Raw genomic sequence first — 24157 nt, 5'->3', positions numbered from 1 at the left:
AAAGTTTAATACACTTTTTGTCACCACAAAGAAAACAGCAAGGACCATTAATTTTCACAAAAACTGATAAATATTCTCTCAAAGCAGGAGCCATCTAATTTAAAGAATTACTGGCTTGTTATCTTAAACAAGAAATCATACTCAACTTATATTGATGTTTTCTATCTGAAGCGTGTCATGCAATATTGTAATTTATCTCATAAATCTATGAGAGTGTGATCAAATCCTATCAAGTCTGATTGGCATAAATTTGAAACAATGAAGCAATCACATCTGTTAGGTGGTTCTAGCTTGCTAGACAACATTTTAAAAGTTTATACAATGACATAATTATATTTTTCTCCATAAGACCTTTCTGTACCCAATTTGAGCTCTTTCATGAAGTTTTATATATGTAATGGGTTCAGTGTAACCTAATACATGACATGGGATACACAATGAAAGATAAGAAAAGAAGGAAGAAGTTTGGGAGACGGAGTTAAAGAGATGGTGTACTTCATACACTCTGAAAAACACTTTAATCAAACTCCAAGTGAATTACAAGGTGCCAAGATAAGATAAAATAAGTTCACTTGAATAAAAAAATAGTATATCTAACTTTATCCTGAAACTACTCCTGAAAAAATATGAATGTTGAATTTAAGTTAAAATACATGGGCATAAAAACAAAGAATTCAAACCATGCTTTATGAAGGAAAAGGTTACAGAAAATTCACCAGCTACCTCTTTTGGTGTAAAATTCCTAATTTTTGAAATTTAAAGGATTTAATAAAAACATTATCAAAATATGTGTATGAATTGATAGGTGAAAATACAATATCCCAAAAGTAATTCTATGAAATTTTAAAGACATTTCTAATTAGTAAGTGAACTTAAGGATGAAAATGACTAGGCCCTAAAGATAGCAGGTGTATGGGTTAAAGAGACATAAACACTAAAAATAAAATTTAGGACACTGATAGGAAACTTCATTAAGTTATTGACTCTTATTTTTTTTATATATTCATGACTAAGATATGACTTAAGAGTATGTGAACCTTCTACTAACAAGAGCTAAATTACTATTATAAATCCCAAGTGGGTCATTCATTGATAATCATATACAATTTTGAGACATTTCTCATCCCACTGAGATCTACCTGCCACTCTTTACATGTATACATATCGTCACTCAAAACTGAATACCTCTTAGAAAAGGGAACCCTCCTGCACTGCTGGTGGGAATGCAGGTTGGTGCAGCCATTGTGGAAAACAGTATGGAGATTCCTCAAAAGACTAGGAATAGACTTACCATATGACCCAATAATCCCATTCCTGGGCATATATCCAGAAGGAACCCTACTTCAAAAAGACACCTGCACCCCAATGTTCATAGCAGCACTATTTACAATAGCCAAGACACGGAAACAGCCTACATGTCCATCAACAGATGACTGGATAAAGAAGTTGTGGTATATTTATACAATGGAATACTATTTGGCCATAAAAAATGACAATATAATGCCATTTGCAGTAACATGGATGTTCCTGGAGAATGTCATTCTAAGTGAAATAAGACAGAAAGAGAAAGAAAAATACCATATGATATCGCTCATACGTGGAATCTAAAAAAAAAAAAAAAAGATAACAAATGAACTTAAATATAAAACAGAAACAGACTCCTAGACCTAGAATACAAACTTGTGGTTGTCAGAGGGGAGGGAGGTGGGAAGAGACAGACTGGGAGTTTGAAATTTGTAGATACTGACAGATATATATAGAACAGATAAACAAGATTATATTGTACAGCACAGGGAAACACATACAAGATCTTGTGGTAGCTCATGGGGAAAAGAATGTGGCAATGAATATATGTACGTTCATGTATGACTGAAAAATTGTGCTCTACGTTGGAAATTGACACAACATTGTAAACTGACTGTAACTCAATAAAATAAAAATTTTTAAGACGTGAATACTTCTTCAACTTCCCTACAGACCAACCACAGTCTTGTATGCACTCAATACATACTTGCTGATTCATTTTAACTTCTATGAAACATGAGTCATGAGTCGAAGAATTTAAATGAAAACAATTTTATTCCCTACCATTAAAAATTAATAAAACAACATATGATGAAAGGAAAACTTCCCAGAAGGAGACAACAGATGACTGTGATGGTAAAACTTGAACTCAAGACAGTGACAAAGATCTTTTTGTGAAATCCTGTGCTCATTCATATGTTTTCCTTCTGTCTGTGGATATGGCAAGTTTTCCCAAAACAAATATATCCTGTTTTCTTAGAATTTTTGGTTTGGAATTATTGTAATGCTATGCTAATGAAAGAAGTCAAAACTTTTTCTCCATTCTTGACTCTTCTAGGATTTTGTTGAACTCTCATTAATATATAAAAATATCCACTAGTCACCCGTTTTATTAACATCTTGAAGTTTAATTCCTAATTAAATGCATTAAGAAATTGAAACTCTCATGAATACTATGTAATTTAGCTTAAATATAAAGACATTTTTTGATTACCACAGGACAATAACAGTACTATTATTTTACCAAAAAAAAAGTAAATCTCTATTTTTTTAATCTCTCATTTATTGAATAGGATTAAAAGAAGAATTAATTACAATTCTTCTGAAAAACTGCACTGTTGCTACCTATTTTCAACTTCATTTCTGTATTTTATGTTTTCACTGAAGAAATACTATGCTTTACACACAGACATAGGTTAAAAATAAGACAATTCCTGTTTTTGCTACAAAGATGGGCAGTGAACTCATAATTACAACATGGTATAGGTGTTCTACAAGGGTCTGTAGATGGTGAGGAGGTATCACTGAGGAATCAGGGAAAGCTTTCAAAAGCTGCATCTTGCAGGTTGATGAGACAGGAAAAGAAGTAAGGAGTGAACAGCACATAAAAAGCTTGACTCAACAAAGATTAACCATATGAGCATCTTTCCCCTTCCTCCCAAAACCCCAGCAATCTCAAATTTTTGGAAAATAGAGAAATAACTTATCAAAAAAGTAACTTGTAAGAGAATTTATAAAAACTGAGGAGAGGCAAACCATTTTGCCCAAAGTGCAGCAACTTTCAACCTCATACATCCCACCTCTACTACCCTGGTAGGGGTTCTTCAACTAAGAAAATAGGAAAACAACTTAAACAAAATGGAGGAAGAAAATAACTTTCCCAAACTGAAGGACTTGATTCCAGAATGAAGGAGTCCTCTGAAGATACAGTATAAACATGAATAAAATCCATTCCAAGACACATCATTATAAAAATTCAAAGACAAATATTCTAAAAGCCCCCATAATTATTAAAAAAACAGGTCATTCACAGCAGGAAACAATATAGAAGGGGAAAAGAGGCAATGAACCTCTCAGCAGCAACACAGAATGCTGTGCAACTAAGCCTTTTAAAATTCTAAGAGGAAATTATCCTGCAACCTAAAATTTTATACCCAACCAAACTATTAATCAAATCTGAGAGTAAAATAAAGATACTTCAACCCTTCTTAAGATCTATTTTCATATAATGAGGACGTTAAACCAGAAAAAAGACTGTAAGTTGAGACTGACACATAAGGAATAGAGCAAAACTGTCCGACCTCCAAGGATACCAAATCTTTAACCTCCTCCTTGATCACATTAACACATCACAGCATAACTCTGGATGAAAATGGCATTAGCAGCAAGAGAAATAGTAACCAGAAGCAATAATACGAGGAAGCAATTAGAAGCAAGCATTCTCACATTATACATCAACTATATTTAAATTTTTTAAAAAGCAGCAAGTATTCTTTGTCTGAGCAAAGATGCCACTGAGATTATAGGGAAACCCCATGACAATGGCTTTTAGTCTTTATTTCACAGTGTCTATATTATACCAGTATCAAATGACTGCCAAACGATTTCACATTAATCTCTCAAGTTATGTTCACATGCACTATGAACAGTGCCACTTTAAAGATAAATAAAACCATGTATCTCTACAAAAATGCAAGTGTACCCCCTGGGGCACACATACATTTTTACTCAACATATGGTTTAAATGTATTATTTTATAATTAGGTTTCATTTAAGAAACCAATTAATAAAATTTAACAGTATAGTTTCTATGAAGCAAGAGAACCACTTAGAGGTACTATCAACAGCTCAAAAAAAAATGATTGTCAATGACTACATCAATTATCAATTTCAGAGTAACCCCCAAAACTGGTTAGCATTAGTTATTTTCAAATTTTAAGTGAAAAACCATGCCCATTCTATTTGGGTGCCTGATGGACAAAATAAAATCCCATTTTTCAGCCCCATTATTGTGCATATTTCATACAGTTATTTTTCATTTATAAAATATCAAAAAAATCAGAATAAGCCCCTATATTTCTAGCACTGGAAGACTCTTTATGTTAAAATATTTAATTCTATGTGAATTGTTGGCTTTGACACTTTTTTCATCCATATTAGAACCTCCAATCTAATTTGGAAGTATCTCTCAAGCATAAGAGTTAGAAGAGCCATGAGAATAAATGCGTATTTCAAAAAAAAAATACAAACGAACTTATTTACAAAACAGAAACAGACTCAAAGACATAGAAAACAAACTTACAGTTACCAGGGGGGGGAATGGGGTGAGAAGGAATAAACTGGGAGTTTGAGATTTGCAGGTACTAACTAATATATATAAAATAGATAAACAACAAGTTTATACTGTATAGCACAGGGAACCATATTCAACATCTTGTAACCTATGGTGAAGAATATGAGAATGAATGTATGTATGTTCCTATGTGACTGAAGTACTGTGCTGTACTCACCCCCCAGAAATTGGCATAACATTGTAAACTGACTATACTTCAATAAAAATATATTTTAAAAAATAAAATAAAAAGCCAGATCAGACATCAATGATAATTATTAATTTAATATATTATGCTATTTAAAGAGGATGATGGAAGGGAAAGTAAATATATTTGTAATAAATCATCATGAAATTCAAGTCTGGCAACATTTTAAATTTTAAGATTTGCGCGCACGTGGCCGGCATTCACTGCAGCTCTCATCCCAAAATAAAGTAGATGACTTAGAAATTTAATAAATAATGTCCTCTTCATCTTATTGCATGTAATGGTTTCTCTTCTTTCTCTGCAACATTTATCCAAAAATTTTTTTGTTTTTAATGTAAGCAAGTAATGTATACCTATGCTTTCTAGAGCTACAAAGTAGAAATCTTAGGGTAATAAACTTTCAAAAACAAAACAAAATAATAATAAAATAAAACAAAATATTGGTTTTCAGTCCACCAGATCCAATCTCCCTGTCATTCCCTATACTATCTTGAAATGAAATTCAGATAATAAAATCTAACCATATGCAGGATATTTAAAAAAATTAATTCCCTAACCATAATATTAATCAAAAAACAAAAGTAAATTTATAGTGAAATACTCATCACTGTATAAACACTTAGGCATAACTACTTAAGAAGAATGAATAAAACAGTCACATGTTTGCATCTGTATATAATAGGTAAATTTGGATCTAGAACAAAAAAGATCACAAGTCATTCTCTAGAAGAAGTACAAAAAAATCAAAGGTGAGAGGCATAGGAGAACTCTAGAATAAAAATTAGTGTTGAGATAAGTGATTACAGATGAAAATTAAACTGAATGTGAAGAGAAATAAATAAGCTTAAATGAAATAAAAATTAAAACGTCAAGACAAATTACATACTGTTGAAATGGAGAAAATCATGAAATGTGGTGTGAGTGCAGCAGACCTGGGTTTTGTTTCTAAGCGTAGTGTCAAAATAATTACCTATGCTAAGGTTGTTAGTGTAGTTACAACCCATCCCAGAAAACCTACCACACTGTCAAGGCATTAAGTCTCTAGTTCTTAAAAATACTACAGTAGAGACTATATCCTCCCAAAATATAAAACAACCAGTGGAGTGCTAAAGAAATGTAATATAAGAAGTTACAGGGAAGATGTATGACAGATTACTGGAGATGGTACCAGAGTAATACTGAAGACTAGGCAACATAAAAATAAGTATTTTTAAAATATATTTTAACAATGTATTATTAGCATTCTAAAAAAAGAAACTTTAATATTTAGGATGATGATCATAAAATAACCTTAAATAAGCTTTATTAACTAACAAAATTCAATGAGATCTATTAATTTAAAATTTAGTTTGTTCTTAAAAGAATCTTAAATATCCTCTGCTACGTATTTGCCATCTGTGTAATGGAGCTTCCAGTAAACTGCATTCCCCAACTGAAAACTTGTCAACTAAATATCTAGTAAGAAATGTTATAAATCAGGAAGTGGGAAGAATGTGTGAAGTAAACTACACATAATTTTGGAGAATTTCTTTATTCTACTTAAGCTCCCCCTCCACACAAACTTCCCCCAAAGTATCAGATACTTCATGGAACATTTTGCAAAATTGTGTCAGTATTATTAAAGCATTACTGCTTTATTTTTGAAGACAGGTTAAGCAGGCAGACATTCAAAAGTTACGTGGCAGTCTGGACCATTTCACATAGTCTGAGGAGGACATCTAGCATCCCTGATCCCCATCTACTAAATGCCAAAAACATCCCCAAATTGCTGTGACAAAGGAAAATACACCTATTCATTTCCAAAATAACCTTCGTCAGGGAGCACCCTTGTTTGCAAATCATACTCCAACAGTCTTATAGCAAGAAGCACGTTATGGTGGGGAACAATATGAAAAAAAGTGTTTCAAAAACAGAAACACTTTTACCAATTATACTAAAAATTATAACTTGCCAATTTTATCCTCTTCCAAACAACCTTGCTTCAGCCTATCTGTCTTGGTATTGTGTACTGAGTCTAACTTACAGAGATTTGTTTACCACCCTGCAACATATGTATATTCTTTTTATGTTAAGTTTTTTTTAATAGAAAGCTTTCCTATATACGACCTTTTCAGTATTCCAACTTTTATGTAGCCAAATTTAAGTCAAAAATAGGACCTAATCAACAGATTGTATGAGTATAGGCATGCTAAGCTTCTATAAATTCACTTGTGTGATTTTATTTCCTGTTTTTCTATGTTGTCTGGTTTTTGGTGTTTCATTGAGCAACATCAAGACTACGGTGGTCAGTACTAAGACACTGCATTTAGCCGTGTCATATTCAGTATTATGAAAGACTGTTCTATGTCAGTATTACTTAGTGCCCTAAGAAATCCTTGCAGTATGAGAGTACCCTTTTTTATTCTGCAAACTCTAAGTTTAATAAGATTCTATTTAATTAGCACAGGATTCAAATACACATTCGTGCCAAATTTTGCAACCACATGGGAAGTATGGGAAAGATATTTCCAACACTTTCGGGGGAACAACCTTGGGTTGCTCTCTGAAAATTTCAGTGCAAGACCAAACTGCTTCACATGCTATCCTCTGAAAGGATGAGGTGTGAAGGAAATTTTGTGTTTAACATGACCTTTGGCTGTACTTTTCCTTGTCATAATTACAGAGGAGCTACTCTCAGAGCCAACACATGAGCTACGATATTACTCCTACAACTACAGTACTAGTTCATGAAGTGCTTCACATTGTGACAAATTCAAGGCAGAATATACGGAAGCTCTTACCTTTGTTACAAGGCATAATAGGCCTTTCTAAACTACAGAGTTCTGATACTATACATAGTTGTAAATAAGAACTATTACATAAGATTTTTTAATATACATGCAAATACAATATACCAGTGTAGTTACCTAGTTCAACTTAACAAGTCATCTATATTCTAAATGCAAAAAAACTAGAAATTTAAATTTAGTATCTAATATGTCTTCAATAAATATGTATCAAGAGGGAATTAAAAAGAAAACTACAAAAAACCAAAACAACCTTAAGCAACTCTCTTCTAGAGATTGCTATTTTCCCACACAGAATTTCACCAAGGAAAAACAGTTGTTTTCAAAAGTGTTTTCGCAAAACTGCCAACTTATCAATATAAATGACATGTAACATGCTTCTTAAGAGAAAAAAAAAGTGTACTAGATCATCTAACATAAAATTATAAATTATGAAGGTAAAACAAGTAGAATTAGTTTTCAGTACAATGTCAACTATGCAATTAATCACAAGATTTATAAAGCAAAACAAGTATAAAAAATCCTATAATGTATAATATGAAGAAAAATTTTAGTGCTCTCTAATATACTGACCAACTTTGCCATACTCATCTTTCTGCTCCCAATGGTAATACCTCTTTACTTTCACCTTGAGAAGAAATTCCAACAGCTGTAGAACATCACAGTCATATTCCATAAAAATCATAACCACAAACTGCCCAGGTTCGCTACAAAACACATAAATACTGGCCATAATAGAAGTTTGTTTTATCATAAAATAAAACAATTCAAAAGATACTGTATGCGAATTAAGATTCCTCTTAAATACACATTATATACACTATTAGGAATGATACAACAGGAATTCGAGGTATTACGAGAATGATTACAGATCCCAATTTGCTCAGGATGGTTCCAGCAGACACCTATTGTCCTGACACTTACTGACACCCTTTCATTCTCAAAACTGTCCTGAATTGGAGGATAAATTATGTGGTCATCCTAGCAATTACAGTATTTCATATTACCTAAACCGTGGGTTTTGAGAATTTTATGATATAACATTATTTACTTCAAAATTCCAACTTAAAACTAAGTGATTCACAAGTACCCTGCCATTCACCAGATGCAGTCACTTATGGCACTCATCCCAACATCTTCCAACACCTCCCCAACAAAGCCCTGGAAATGGCCTTGGCCTTGAGAGTCAAAAGAAGTGCTCTGAGTCTAAGACATCCACCAGGCAAATATTCACTCTCCCTGAGGCACAAATTCCTCTTCAGTATTTAATTTGGATCCACTCTACAGGATTATAAGAAGAATCAAATCAGAAAATTCAACTATGTCATTTTTTAGATTCCACATATAAGTGATACCATATATTTGTCTTTCTCTGTCTGACTTAACTTCACTCAGTATGATAATCTCTAGGTCCATCCATGTGGCTACAAATGGCATTATTTCATTCTTTATGGCTGAGCAGTATTCCACTGTGTGTGTGTGTGTGTGTGTGTGTGTGTGTGTGTGTGTGTATACACATATATACCACAACTTCTCTATCCAAACAAATGAATTTATTTACAAAGTTGAGACTCACAGACATAGAAAACAAACTTATGGCTACCAAAGGGGAAAGGGTGAGGAGGGGGAAGGATAAATTGGGAGTCTGGGATCAGCAGATACACACTACTATAGATAAAATAGATAAACAACAAGGTCCTACTGTATAGCACAGGGAACTATATTCAATAGCTTATAATGATTTATAATGAAAAAGAACATGTGTGTGTGTACATATATATATAACCGAATCACTATGCTGTACACCAGAAACTAATAAAACATTGTAAATCAACCAGACTTCAATTTAAAAAATAAAAAAATTTTTAAAAATTAGAAAATTCAAGAAGCTCAAATACTGCCTACTGCTTAAAAAAGACCAAATGTAACACAAAGTGAATATACTTAGCAAGTTAAACCTATCAGAGATATAAATGAATTCAGTCTCTAACAACAAACAAAAACAACTCAGGTTAAAAACTACATTATACCAACCACACAGACAAAACGGTAATGGACTAAGAAGGATCCTTGAGGACCACACTAAATGAGTCCTAATCCGAGCGCCATCACTTACTGCCAGCTTGTGGCAATGAGCATCTCTAAGTCTCTGTTTCCTCATTCATTTTATGACGATAATAAGTGTTCTTATCTCACTGTGATGAGTAACAAATAATCCGTGTAAAAGATGGGAGTACTGTGCTTGCACATAGTAAGTGCTCAGGAAATGCTAGCTATTGTTGTGGCACTCTCCACTAGTGTCCGTTTTCAAAAACAGTCCTAAAAAATTATTCAGGAGAAAATTTCACATACATGTGCATGTGTGTGTGCACAAATGTGTATCTTCCAATGAAAGATCACTTGGAAGACATAGGAGTACTCCACTAACCGCATCAACAGTGTGCGCTGGGCATATTACACAACCAGTATAGTAGATCATATTCAACACTGGAGAAGGCAGCTTTTTTCTTCAAAATAAAGTCCACACTCACATCCTGAAGCACACTTTAAAATAAAATTCCATATCTAACAGTACCTGTGATTGTTCCCCTCCAGAATAGAAAAGTCACAGATACGTACAATACGCACATTTTTAAATCCATGTATATAAATCAAATGAGACCACTTCCTTTAAGGCAAGCAATATTCCAGTTAAACATTCATATATTCTGTATTTCAAAGTAAGAAATTTCGGTTTACATATGCATAATTTACAATTCTTTAGTGAAACCTGTCTACAGAGGTCATTTTCACTATATTTCAATAGCATCCTGACTTGAAATGTACAGTGCTGCTTCTCTCTGAAATGTTAGAACTGTAAAGTACACAATAGTTCACTGCAAGCAAACACAGGAGAAAAGCAAGTTGTGCATATGATACCCTTTTACCCAAGCCCAATCAAAAAGAAGGCACTAATAACTTGTGCTGTCTCATGAAACACAGTCAGAACAAAGAAGAAATACCTGATTTGGTTAAAATAGAAACTTTACATGGAGAATTACTAGCTAAAGTCGGAGAAACTAGAGACTGCATTTATAAAGATCCTTGTCCATTTTTAGTTTTTCAAAGTGGTATAAAACTTTCAAAGGAGATATAAGAGAAATATGTCATTAAGACTAATATACAAATCTACAAAAACATCATGTTGTTTCCCAAATACACATATAACGGGGATTTAAAAAAAAAAAAAGGTTACATCGCTCAAGTTTATATCTCAAGGATCCAATGCTAAGCTGGCCTTCATTTCTCTGAACTTTCCTAAAAATATACCAGTAGTAAAATAGCTTTGCCACTAAAACACAATAACTAAGACTCCATTATCTTTTATAAAGCAAGTAAGAAATACAGACCTGCCCTTTAGAGACAGCAAGGATAATGGGGACTGAGGTTTACATGTTCAGTCTCAGTTTACAGACTATAGACTATATCATTAATTTGTAAGTGACTCTACAATGAGTATGCACACAACACACAAATATGCTATCACCAGTAACCCTAAACAGGTAAATTTAGAGCTAAAAAGCATAACTGAAATTTTATCACCACCATAAATTACTTAGAAAAAAAACCCTGGGCATTGCAATGAATGCAATGAATGCAATGAATATACTTTTGCCTTAAAGCTAATACTTTAATTTTAAAGAACCACAAAGAAAAAAATCAAAACTAGTCAGTAACAATGCAGCATCTAAAAGCAATAAACTCAAAATTAAGTTATAAATAATTTAAAGCATGTCATGAAGATGTATTAATAATTCATCAGATAAATAATTTACTAAATAATCAAATAAATAAATAATGAAATACATAAATAAATCAGCAAATAAATAATTCTGCAAAATAACCTAAACAATAAGTCACCCAAACAAATCACAAACCTACAAAACTACAATGATTTTCTGGATTCTGATAGTTTTAAATAAGCAAACGTACATAAACTAGATCAATCCTTGTTAGAATTAGAAATATTTTTCAATGCTACTGGTAAAATCCTCATCTCAATACATAGGAACACATTCTCAATTTTTAAAAGACTGCATAGGATTACTTCTTATAAATTATTAATATGATTATAATATATCCTCCTCTATATTTTACATATAATATCTTTGCCTAACATATTTTCCCCCAAACAACTGGATACTTAAAATATTCTTAATTTACAGTTCTTTTTCAAAGCAATACTTACAGTACAATAGCGCTACAGCCTTTCTGATAGTTTTCCTATCTTCACCAAGTCTTTGGAAATTTTCTGCAAGGGTAGAACAATAAGAATAGCCTTAATTATTACAGGTGGCATTTCACTCACTAATGAACAATGCTTTATAATTCTACAAGGGAGCAGTGGGAAGTAGACATTATCAGTTGTAACCTATGGCAAGTTTTTAGAAGTCTTCAAAGGACTAAGGACAAGCTGAGAGAGGCCAGATTCCTCTATCAGAGCTGACACACAAGCTGTTACAATTGGTGGGATTTCAGAAATGAAGACAAAAACTTCAAAGGACAAAGTGATTGGCTGACATCTAACACTATCATCAATTTGAGGAGCTCAAAGTCCTTGAAAGAACACAAAAGATCACTTACCTGTTACAATTTGAATGTAGTGACAACCTAAGTAGAGCACCACAAAGAGTCCAAACACAACTGACCCCATAAACCAGTCTTCATTTAACATTTGTTTAAAGGTTTTATCCACTCACAGTATAGTACACGTGAATCCATAATCAGTAGATCTCAAACTGTGATAGCCTTTTCCCACAGAAATAAGAACTCAGTAATGAATTTTTGACACCTCTAAGGGAATAAATTCAAACAATATAGCACACATGAAGGAGACTAAAATTAATCCAAGTTTTTTTTTATAATTTATCTCAATGAATTCTCAAAGCAAGTTAGATAATATTTAACCTATTTCACAGTCAAGGAAAATGAGGCTCAGTAAGACTAAGCATACTGCCTAAGGTCCCCAAGTGCCAGGGAAGATTCTAACTTTGTCTACACAACTTCTACGAGAAAGTTCACTGAACTACAGACTCCTTAAATTGGAGCCTACCCTTAAAAATACAGCAAATCCTAAACTGTGCAAATAGGCGAGAGCAAGTTTTCAGCCTGCGGTAATGTGCCTCCCAAGGGACATTTGACAATGCCTGGAGACATTTTTTGGTTATCACACCTGGAGAGTATTATCGGAATCTAGTGGTTAGAGCTCAAGGATGGTGCTAAACATCCTACAACGCACAGGACAGTTAGTTCCCCACTAGGAAGAATTATCCAGCTTAAAATGTTAACAGTGCTGAGGGGAGACCCTGGGTGAGAGAAAAATGACTTTTAGTGGTGTGTGGTTTCCCTATCATAAAATAATACTTCCTTGGTTCATGGATATAGTCTTTTTTTAATATATATAACATTATATGCAGTGGAATACCCTGGATAAAAATGTGTATACCCTGACCTTGGAGAATGGGTACAAAGAAACTCTGTACTTTCTGCTCAATTTTTCTATAATCCTAAAACTTCTGAAAAAATAGTCTATTAGCCTTTTAAATGTATATCCATCACTTATTTCATTAAAGTTATGAATAACTCTTACAATCACTGCCTTAAAAAAAAGTAAGTCTACAGTTATAAAAAAATTTTTAATTTCATTTACCGAATTCCAAGGCGGGAGAGGGTATAGCTCAAGTGATAGAGTGCATGCTTAGCATGTAGAAGGTCCTGGATTCAAGCCCCAGTACTTCCTCTAAAAATAAATAAATAAACCTAATTACCTCCCCCACCACCCCCCTCCAAAAACAACAACAATACTTGAAGAATCTTGCAAATGTAAAAATATACAAAAATGGCAGCCTGCCTAATTTTAGGTTAAAAACAAGAAAGCTGACATTTATCAAAATTCTTCCAATAGTTAAAGAGAGTATTAAAAGTCATATTTATGAGCTGATCTTGTCTACATGATTAGTCAAGATATCTAATAATATTACAAATTCATAGGGCTTGAGATTATTATGATATGCTACAATTTACAATCCTCAATAGTTAGTCGGGTTTTTTTGCCTAAAAGCTATCAAATATTTTCTGAAATAATGGGTGATAACTATTAAAATCATTTGAAAATGATATTCAGCAATATAATTATCAAAGAGCTCCAGAAATTTATGTATCAAGTACTTTCCTTTCAATCCCAATTAATCTCTCTCTAGTCTCAAAATAGATTTTGGTTTTCAACATAGATCTAGAATCTACCACGACACAAAGCATGTTTCTTTATATGTGAACTGTCACATTCCTACACAGAGCATTAAACAGTGGTATCCTTTATCAGCCAGGATTAGGTCATATCCTTCCCAAGCCAAAAAAAACACCTTTAGTAATAATAATATAATGAGTTAAGAAAAAAAAAAAGGGAGAGAATTTCTTCCACGCAAATGTCTAGTAGACAAAGGCTGATGTGTCAGCTCCAGATATCAGGGATCCATGTTCCTTCTGTCTTTCTGCTCTACCACATACTGTTTCTATTAGAAGTCGCTTCACACGCCAAGAAGACTGTGGGAACTCCAGCGAGCACATCTGCAGCACAAGCAGCAGAAAGAAGGAAGGTGGGGGGGGGGGGTGCCCAGCCCGCTCTCTCCTGTAACTCTCCTATTTCAGCCCACAGCTTCTAAACCATAACCTAGTCCTTTGGCCACACCTAACCACTTGAGAGGATACAATATACAGTCTCCAAATTTGGTAAAAAATGCCCACCTATTAAATTGGGGTTCTCTTCACAATGGAAGCCAGGGAGAATTTTGCAGGGCAAATTATAAGAATCAGACCAGAGTGGAGGTAACAACTCTTCAAAGAAAATGGCAGATGGACTCAAAATTTTTCATTAGACTAATTCACTTCAAATTGTATGTATGTGTGTGTGTGTGCGCGTGTATGAAAGAATAAATGTTTAACAACAGGTAAATGGTTAAATGAATTTGGGGATAATCTAAAAATAGAATGCTACGTAAACACTAAATACCACTTTGAAGAATTTTACTGATGTGGAGAAATGTTCATAATATTAAATGAAAAAGAACAGGCTATAAAATATTTCATATAAAATAATCCCTATTTTACTTTATTTTTTAAATAGGAGCTAATTTTTTCACTTTTTTTTACTGAAGTACAGTCAGTTACAAACACATACAGATATATACGAACAGTATGCATTTATATATACAAAGAGGCACATTTTAAATCTATTATCAAGAGAGAGACAGACTGATACCATATAAAAATCAAGAGAACAGAATTAAGCTAAATGATAATAGTGGTTCAGGCTTTGGGAACTTTCATTTTCCCCCTACTTTTCATTGCCTCTAATTTTTCTACAATGACACATATCATGCTTATGATTATTTTTCATGAAGATTTTGTCCTACATGAGGAAATGCACATTATAAAGGTAGTTAGATTCAAGCTTTAATTCTTTGTTACTTGGAATTTGCTGCTAATAAAAAAAAAAAAAAAAGTAGGGGAAATCTGTAACAGCTATATCTTTCCCAGCTGGGGCAAAATACATCTGTTTCTCTTGAGTTGGTAGTAACAGCTAACCTCCCTATGCCCAACTTGTTTGCAACTTACTAACACTCACATATCACATTTGTCAGGTTTACACAAGTCACTCCTAACCAGATGCTACATCCATCATTCCTAACAATTTACCCCGACATATTGATTACTTTGCTCATCTCATTCTGTAGAACTAATCACTTGTACTTCATGCTTCTACAAATCCTTCCATTTCCTGTATTTCTCAGACTATTTTTTAAATTCTACTCTACTGCACATTTTCCTGGTTACTTATATAATGGCTCCATCTACCAGAAATTACATCTTTCTTATCTCTTTGTAGCCATCTCGCATTGTTTTGAATTTTCCAGCTACTACCAAGTATACATACTATTTTCACATCAACATTCTATCATCTGCAAGTCTCATCATTACCAGTAGTCGTCTCAAAGTTCTCCACATTATCTAGAGTGACTCAATTTCCTAAACCCACATTACTACCATATAAAAATGAAAAAATGAGAAAAAAAAAAACAAGAAAATGATATATTTAAAACTACTAACAAGTGTATGGGGTTGACCAAATAGCAAGCAAACAAAAAAGTAAAACACATGGTCCTCACTCTCTAGAACTTGGGGAAATAAGACACATACAGACATATACAGACATACAGAGACACAGAGAGAGAGAGAGACAGAGAGGGAGAGAGCGATGGAGAGAGAGAGAGAGAGACATGGCAGGGAGATAAAAGAAAGAAATTTACAACCAAATGTAATAAGGGACAAGAATACAATCCAGATAATAAGTACTACAGAAAATCCAGAAGGTGAAAGCCACAGGCAGGGATAATCAGAGAAGGCTCTTCAGCTGAGACCAGGTTCATACAGTCCTAGTACAGTGGTTCTCAACCATGGGAGACATTGCCCCGCACATATCATTTGGCAACACCTGGAAACACTTGTAATTCTCAGAAACGGGAAGTACTATTTACACCTCATGGGTAGATGCCAGGGATTCTGCTAACATTCTATGATGCACAAGACAGCCCCCCCCCTAAACTGAATTATTCAGCCCAAAATGTCAACAGTGCTAAAAGGAGCAGTTGGAGTCAAAAGAAGAGACAGCACTTAAACAGGATGGAGTGACCTGAGTAAAAGAATGGTAGCTAAAATACACGACGTCTTTAATAAACCACACTATCACTAGTGAAGGAGGGTGGGAAACAAGATTAGAAAACGTAACTGGGTATAGATTGCGATGGTCTGTACAAGAAGTCTGATAGACCAAAGAAATAAAGAAAATAGTTATTATAGCAACAAAAATACAAGAGAGCAGAAGCAAAAATAGCAACATACTTCATAAGGATAAACTGTAGATAGTGGGGCGCTGGTTTCCAGCAGTGTGGCAGACTAGATACCTTGATACTGTTAGACACAACTGTTTAAAGCTCGTGGGAAATCTGTTTTAATGAACTGCTCAGCTAGCAAGAAAGTACAGCGTCCACATAAGCTATAAACAAAGCGAAAGTAGAATAAGCAAACCCAGAAAACCAGCTTTCATCCTGAGAGTATGTGCCTAAAACTGTTGAAATTGAACTTACATTTTAATGGCTACACAAGGCTCAGGAGATAAACTTTTAAAAGTCTATCAAAAACAAATGCCTACACAAAGCTTTCATGCCAAAGGGCTATCCCCTCATGTTAACAGCAAAAAAGCACCACAAAGTCTGCCTCCTGCTGCCTCTTTATAGTCACACCCACCCCCAGCACCCCCATTCCTAACCCCGGGCAACCTCTAATCTGTGTTCCCCCTCTTAACTTTTGTCATTTAGAGAATGTGTTATTGACTCTCTTGATACTGTTACCACAAAGTGGAACCTTCCCAAAAGTTCTCAGACTAAATTCACACTACTTGTATAATCCAGTAAATCTCATGTGAAGATGTATTTAAAGTGCTCTTAAATGGTTAGTACCATCAGTCACCTGCAGGAAGTATATGTAAATTCTCAGAGAAAGAAAATAACTTCAGTCCAGGCCTCAAAGCATCCAACAACTTTCCAAAAACCTCTATTCAAATTTTAAAAATCACAAAACACACAAGGATACGAGACACAATGAATGAGGGCCAACACAAACCAGAGACCGCAGAATTAGCCTACAGATATTTCAATTATTGGAAAGATTATACAATAAGGATGTTTTGAGTAATAGAAAGGCTTAAAATATATATGTGTGAATTAAATGAAACCTCAAGAAATAAAAAAACAGGTAAAAATTTTAATTTGGTGGAAAAGTGAAACAGAGTCAATACAAACAGAAATAGAATTAGTAAGTGGAAAGAACAACTTTTATAATCGATCTAAAATGCAGGTCAGAGAAACAAAGAAAACAAAACATGTAAGAGCAGTTAAGAGATGCAAAGAGTAGAATGAGAAGGTCTAACAAAGTACTTCCTAAACTATCTGTGATCAAGGACTACTTTTGAAAGTGCCAATCTACTGGAGACAAAAACTTTTATAAAATACAATAAAACTGAATTTCTTTTAAAAAATCATGTGTTTAGATGTCATGATAATATCAAGTTGCTATTAAAAGCTTCTGAATGTTTACTCTGAATTTGTCTTGATTCATTACAGACCAATAAAATCAGGCTGCAGACCAGCACTGATCTGAGGACCACACTTTGAGTAGCAGCAATCTAAAACACAAATAGATCAAGATTAAAAAAGAATTGTAAAAGAAAACAGTATAGATAATATTAGAATAGATGATGGTTGAAAATTTTCCATACTAACTGAAGAGGCAGATGGCCAACCCAAGATGCAAGAAAAACCAGACAGTAAAGATACAGGTAAACAGTGGGTCACTCCTCATCGGTGTAGGGGCCTCGTTCACCACAATCACTGCAACACAATTCCAGACCAGCATTTTCTATCACCTTTTAAAAAATCTAAGAATTCAAGCTGGATGTACTCTAAACAAACAAAACAGAGGCAAGTGAACTTAGTAAAGAAACTTATAAGACACAAATTTTCAAGAGCTACTGGTTTCCTCTCTCAATGGAAACACTGTCAATACTGCCCAAATTGTTTAGTTTATTAGCTATTTTAACGAGTAACTTTATGAAACAAACAAAAAAATCACAATCTTACATTAGCGAAGGCTGATATGTGTTCAATTATATTGAAATGAACAGGATTTCAATTCTGTTAACTGCTCTTTTCTATGTGAGGTGAGCTACATAATATTTCAGCGTACTTTACCTAGTAAATCCTTTCATCATGACAGATTCTTTTATTCTAAGTTCAGGTCACTTAAAAGAATCTGCTCAGACATCTAGCAGGCATCAAATGAAGATTTAAACCTACTTGGCAAAACAGAAGTTATGGCATCACTCCTCCTGAGAAAGAATCAAAACTATTATCTGTATAAATGTTTGGTCACTTTTCAAATATTTGACACACATCTAATTAAAGCATCACAATATCCTTATGGGATCTTGGTTTTATAGGACAGATATAATACTGGCCAAAAGCTTAGAAAGTGAAAATAGATGGCGAACAGCATCAAAAATATACAAGAAAGAAATACATAAACTGAATGTAACAATATAAAGAGAAAAAAAGATTTCCAAAATCTAATCACTGTCTGCTTCTCAGCATCATACCCCATCATATGAAATTGAAAGGACAATCATTAGGCATGCAGAGTAAATAAACTAAACGAAATATGTTAACCTATTTGATTCAGTGACACCAAATTCAAATAATTTAGCAAGTTATTTAATCTAATTGTTTATTGAATCTGAATAAGATTCATAAAGTGCTAACTGTAAGGCTATGAAAAAAGAATTTAAAATAGACCAAAAAACAAAAACAAAAACAAAAACAAAAAACCTGGGCTGAGTGATTAAAACTTCCGCCAGGTAAAAAGTAAGTAAAGGCTGAGCAAGGTAAAAACTGTCATCCAGACTTAACAGGAACAAGGTCTTTAAATAAGAGAATTTCTTCCCCAAACTATTCCACAGCTATACTGATTCAAAGTTAATGCCTGAGCAAATAAAAGGCACAAGATATTTTAACTTGGTGATTCAGACTGGAAATTTACAGTGAAGTTTATTTTTTTAATGCATTATTTCAGCCAGACACAAACATCAGGCTATGAGAATATTTAACCTTATAATTTAAATTTTTGACAGCTCACACCAAGTTTAACTAACCACCAATCCATTCTGATATAAAGAAGAAGAAAAATGAAATAACCCAGTGCCTTTTGAGTTTTTACTTCAAGTTATCGATAATCATATTTGTTTGTATTCTCAGTTGGTTCAAGTCTTCTTTGTGGAGAGAAAGGCAGGCTTTAAAAATATGCCTACATATGTCCATACATTCAAGTACAGAAAATGTTCCCATAGTTGTAAGTTTTTCACTGGTACTTCCTGATCCCTACTTAAAACACAAAGGTGAACAAGTAAGCAAATTTTTAAGATAACACTAAAAATGAATGCACTTTAACAATGTATTTTTAAGGCATGCTGCGAAGATTTTTTTTTATTTCATCCATAAAAACAAGCCACGCAGCCAAATTCATTATCATAAACATCTGCAAATGGCTAAAACTGGGGGGAAATAAAGGCTAGAAATTTACTTCTGTATCCATCAAGAGGACTTGAGCTTCTGCAGGGAAGCCCTAATGACTGAAACCACTGATATCTGAAGGTTACATCCAAAGTCAGAGAATCACAGACTTTCTCACCAAAAAACACCCCAACAAGTACCAACTGACAATGAACTCGTATCTATATATAGGGGTCTGGGAACAGAACTCGAAATTGCCAGCAATATCTATTAATTTTCTTTGGCACTGACTATTGTTTTTAAATAACTGTGTTAATTCTTTTGCATTACATAAAATCACACTAAAGTTCAACATGAAAAGAACGCACTATGTTTATTATACTTCTTCATGAATCCAGAGCTTAAAAAAAGAATCCAGTCAAGAGATCTTACCCTTCTGCTCAAACCAGAACCTCATGCCTTTGTTGGATGAGCACATATTTCATACTTGGAGAAAAGCTAATTCTAATAAGTTTCTAGGTTTAATCAGCTGTTCTTTTCCATAAACAATGAATCCACTAAGCAATCAACTCTACCTTTACATATGCACACACACCATTAGTAAGTTGTTCTTTTACAACTTTTTGGACTACATCAAACTAAAAATAAAAAGCTTCTGCACAGTGAAGGAAATCATCATCAAAATGAAAAGGCAATCTACTGAATGGGGAGATACTTCCAAACCGTGTTTCTGATAAGAAGATATCTAAAATATTAAAGAACTCATACAACAACAACAAAAACAACCCAATTTAAAAATGGGCAGAGGATCTGAAACATTTTTCTAAAGACATACAGATGGCCAACAGGTACATGAAAAGATGTTCAACATCACTGATTATTAGGGAAATGCAAATCAAAAGCACAATGAACTATCACTTCATACCTGTTAGAAAGGCTACTATCAAAAAGAAAAATATAACAAATGTTGGAGAGCATATGAAGGAAAGAAAACCCTCATACACTGTTGGTGTGACTGTAAATTGGTGCAGCTACTACGGAGAATATGGAGTTTCCTCCAAAACTTAAGACTAGAACTACCATATGACTCAGATATTCCACTTCTGGGTATTTATCTGAAGAAGAAAACACTAAATCAAAAAGATATATGCACCCCTGGGTTCACTGAAGCATTACTGACAACAGCCAAGATATGAAAACAACTTAAATGTCCATCAATAGATGAACGTATAAAGATGTGATACACGCGCACACACACACACACACACACACACACACACACACAGAGGAATATTAGTCATAAAATAGAATGAAATCTGCCATTTGTGACAACACAGATGGACCTTAAGAGTACTGTGCTGAGTGAAGTAAGTTAGACGGAAAAAGACAAATACCATATGATTTCACTCATATGTGGAATATAAAAAAAAAAAAAGCAAACAAACAAATCAAAAACAAAGTTATAGATACAGAGAAAAGATAAGTGGTTACCAGGAGGGAAGGGGTTGGAGTGAGTGAAAGTGAAGGGAGTCAACTAGATGGTGGTGGATGGTAATTAAGACTTATGGTGGTGATCACTCTGTAGTGTATACAGATGTCGAGTTATAATGCTGTACACCTGAAATCTATGTAATTAAAAAAAACTTTTTAACCCACATTTATTCTTGAATATGCATCTGTAAAATTTATTACATATTGTATTACAGAAAAATAATGGGTAATCACGTGACAGACAACTCTTTTTCAGCAATTAAGGATTAACTTAGTAATAAATTGCAAATATTAGCAAGCAAATCAAAAGGAGATAGTTCGTGCCTTGTTCTCACCTTGTTCTCACCTAATTATGAAAAATAATCTAAAAAGGTTATATGACTTATTTCAAATCTATATAGTCGGAAGCCATAACTTCATAATTATACATTTGAGCTTAAATTATCTTAAATTAAATATTCTGAATTTAAATTATCTTTATGAATTTTATAATTAAGCCATTCTTATAATTTGTATAAAATCCTTTAATGAAAAATTAGATCTAATCTAAAATTTTAAGAACTTTAATTTTTAAATAAAGTCATTAATTTTCAGTCACCTTTTCTTTGGATTGACATTTACATTTAAAGAGATAGAAGTTATTTTTTGGATTTAAGTCTTTCTAACAAAGGTAAATAAAAATCATTAACTAAGGGTTATTTTAAGTTTTTGAATTTAAATTAGTGGGTTTTCTAAACCTCGGAATAATTTTTGGTAAAAGCTTTTGTCTAAAAATCATAAACTTCTGTATAATTATAAATGCAATTCTAATCTAAGTTATTTAATTCGACATAATTTAAATTCAAAGATATCATGAATAGTTATAACTTTTAATTACATTGTATTTGAGACACTTAGTATTTGAGACACTTACTTTTACATCCCTTCGTGAAAAAAATGACAGGCCACACACTATTTCCACTTCATTTTACTACCAATTACTTTATAACATATGAAAATTGATCCTTGTGTTCTGAAAAGAATATACTGGCTATAATATTCAATCTATTTCCTCTCTTTAATAACATTTATAAAAACTTTCACTTTTTATTTCTTTCTGAGTATAACTTACTCAGAAAATATTAAGATCTTAAAGTACACTTTATGGGCAAAATTCCTAGAATCACTTAGACACCTAAAATTAATTTCCTGGATAGTTACTGAAAAAAACTACTATAATCAAGTACTTTTACAATAACAACAACAAAAAAAAATCAATGAAACAAAATGTCTAAATAGGAGAAATATTCCATGTTCCTGCTCAAGGCCCAATTATTTCTATATATTTTAATACACAAAAAAATCAGGTAAAACAAAACAAAACAGTTGTTGGGAGTTCTTTATGATGCCTTTAACTTTTATGAATTAAGTACGAGTTTCATGTTTAATAGCAGTCAATGTATCTTCTCCACAACTATATAAATAAACTAAATAAACAATGAATACATAAAAACAGTTACACTTCTCTCCAGAAGAAGCCAAGTTAACTTCTTAGACAGGAAGAATTTAAAAAGGAAAGTGCATGCTTCACTAAGTACTATGAAATCTGAATGCAGATAAAGCTGTAAATTGAACTCATGGATGAGTTTTTGAGAAATCTCAGAAAAAAAAAACAGTAATATTACAAATACCCAAATTCCTACCAACTAGAATTTATTAACAAATGGCATTCACATTATGCATTCAAATTCACATAAATATAAAAACCACAGTTGCTTCACTTTATGTTTATTTGTAAAAGAACAGCAAGAGATAAAGTCCACTGTTCACCACCATTAACCTCTTCCCACCTCATTAGCAGCTACTATCATGAGATTGGCAAGTAGCCTCCTAATTCATTTTCCACATTTTTATTTACATACTTAAATTAAGAGTTGTTTTCGTGTATTTTTTCAATTTTCATAATGGTATCACACTGAAAGTACTTCCTGTTTTTCATTCAACATCATTTTTGAGATCTACTGATATAAATACTTAACTTTTGTAAAGCACTGCAGCACATTTGCCTCACATACGCCTACCACATTTTATTTATCCATTCCTCCACTGATGGACATTTGGGTTGTTTCTAACTTTGCACTATTACAATACGTTAATGACAACCATTGCACAAGTCTCTAGGTTCACAAACAAAAACATGTAAACTCTGTCCTCTAAAGCAAGATTTCTCAACCTGAGCACTACTGACATTTTGGACTGGATAATTCTTTATTGTGAGAGTCTGTCCTGTGAATTATAGGACCTTTGGAGCATCCGTGATCTCTGCCCACTAGATGCCAATAATCTCCCCAGATAGGAGAACCAAAAATGTCTCCAGGCACTGCCAAATGTCCCTGGGACATTAAACTGCACTGGTTGAGCACCACCGCTCTAAGGTCTGTAGGAAAGTAAACTTCTGGGTTATATGTACATTTTCCATTTTACTGGATACTGCCCAACTGTTCTCCAAATAGCTGTATCAATTTATATTCCCATAAGCATATAATACCTCTGGTTTCCAAATATCCTTGTCAAAACTTGATAATGTATGATGATTTAAATTTTTCTAATAAAATAAATCATTAACTTTCCAAAAGGAGACTGCCATAGTTAACTTCAAGAGCAAGTGGTAGACATACGCCACTTCTAAGGAATTATAATATAAACCCAAAGCTTAAATGGGGGAAGTGACCTACATTATATTCCCTTCTGTTTATTTTACTTTGCCATTTTCTGCTAAGCAATTTTTTTCTTGACACTGATGCATATTATTAGTATAATGAGTTAATTCTGATGTTATAAAGCTTATTTTTCCTAGAAGTTTCAAAATTACGATCCTTAGTCCACATCTCTTCAAACT

General features: G+C 33.3%; 1 protein-coding gene across 7 annotated transcripts in view; it reads right to left on the bottom strand.

The window, feature by feature from the left end:
- The window catches only part of TBC1D5 (TBC1 domain family member 5), a 498574-nt gene that overhangs the window by 439090 nt on the left and 35327 nt on the right, over nt 1-24157 (bottom strand). For all 7 annotated transcript variants that reach the window (XM_032488852.1, XM_032488869.1, XM_032488856.1 and 4 more), the window contains one exon: nt 11859-11921. The gene's annotated coding sequence lies outside the window, so the exon portion shown is untranslated. The remainder of the gene's footprint in view (nt 1-11858; nt 11922-24157) is intronic.

Source organism: Camelus ferus, chromosome 1, assembly GCF_009834535.1.
Source record: "Camelus ferus isolate YT-003-E chromosome 1, BCGSAC_Cfer_1.0, whole genome shotgun sequence".
Taxonomy (NCBI): Eukaryota; Metazoa; Chordata; class Mammalia; order Artiodactyla; family Camelidae; genus Camelus; species Camelus ferus.
This window is presented reverse-complemented; position numbering and strand designations above follow the sequence as displayed.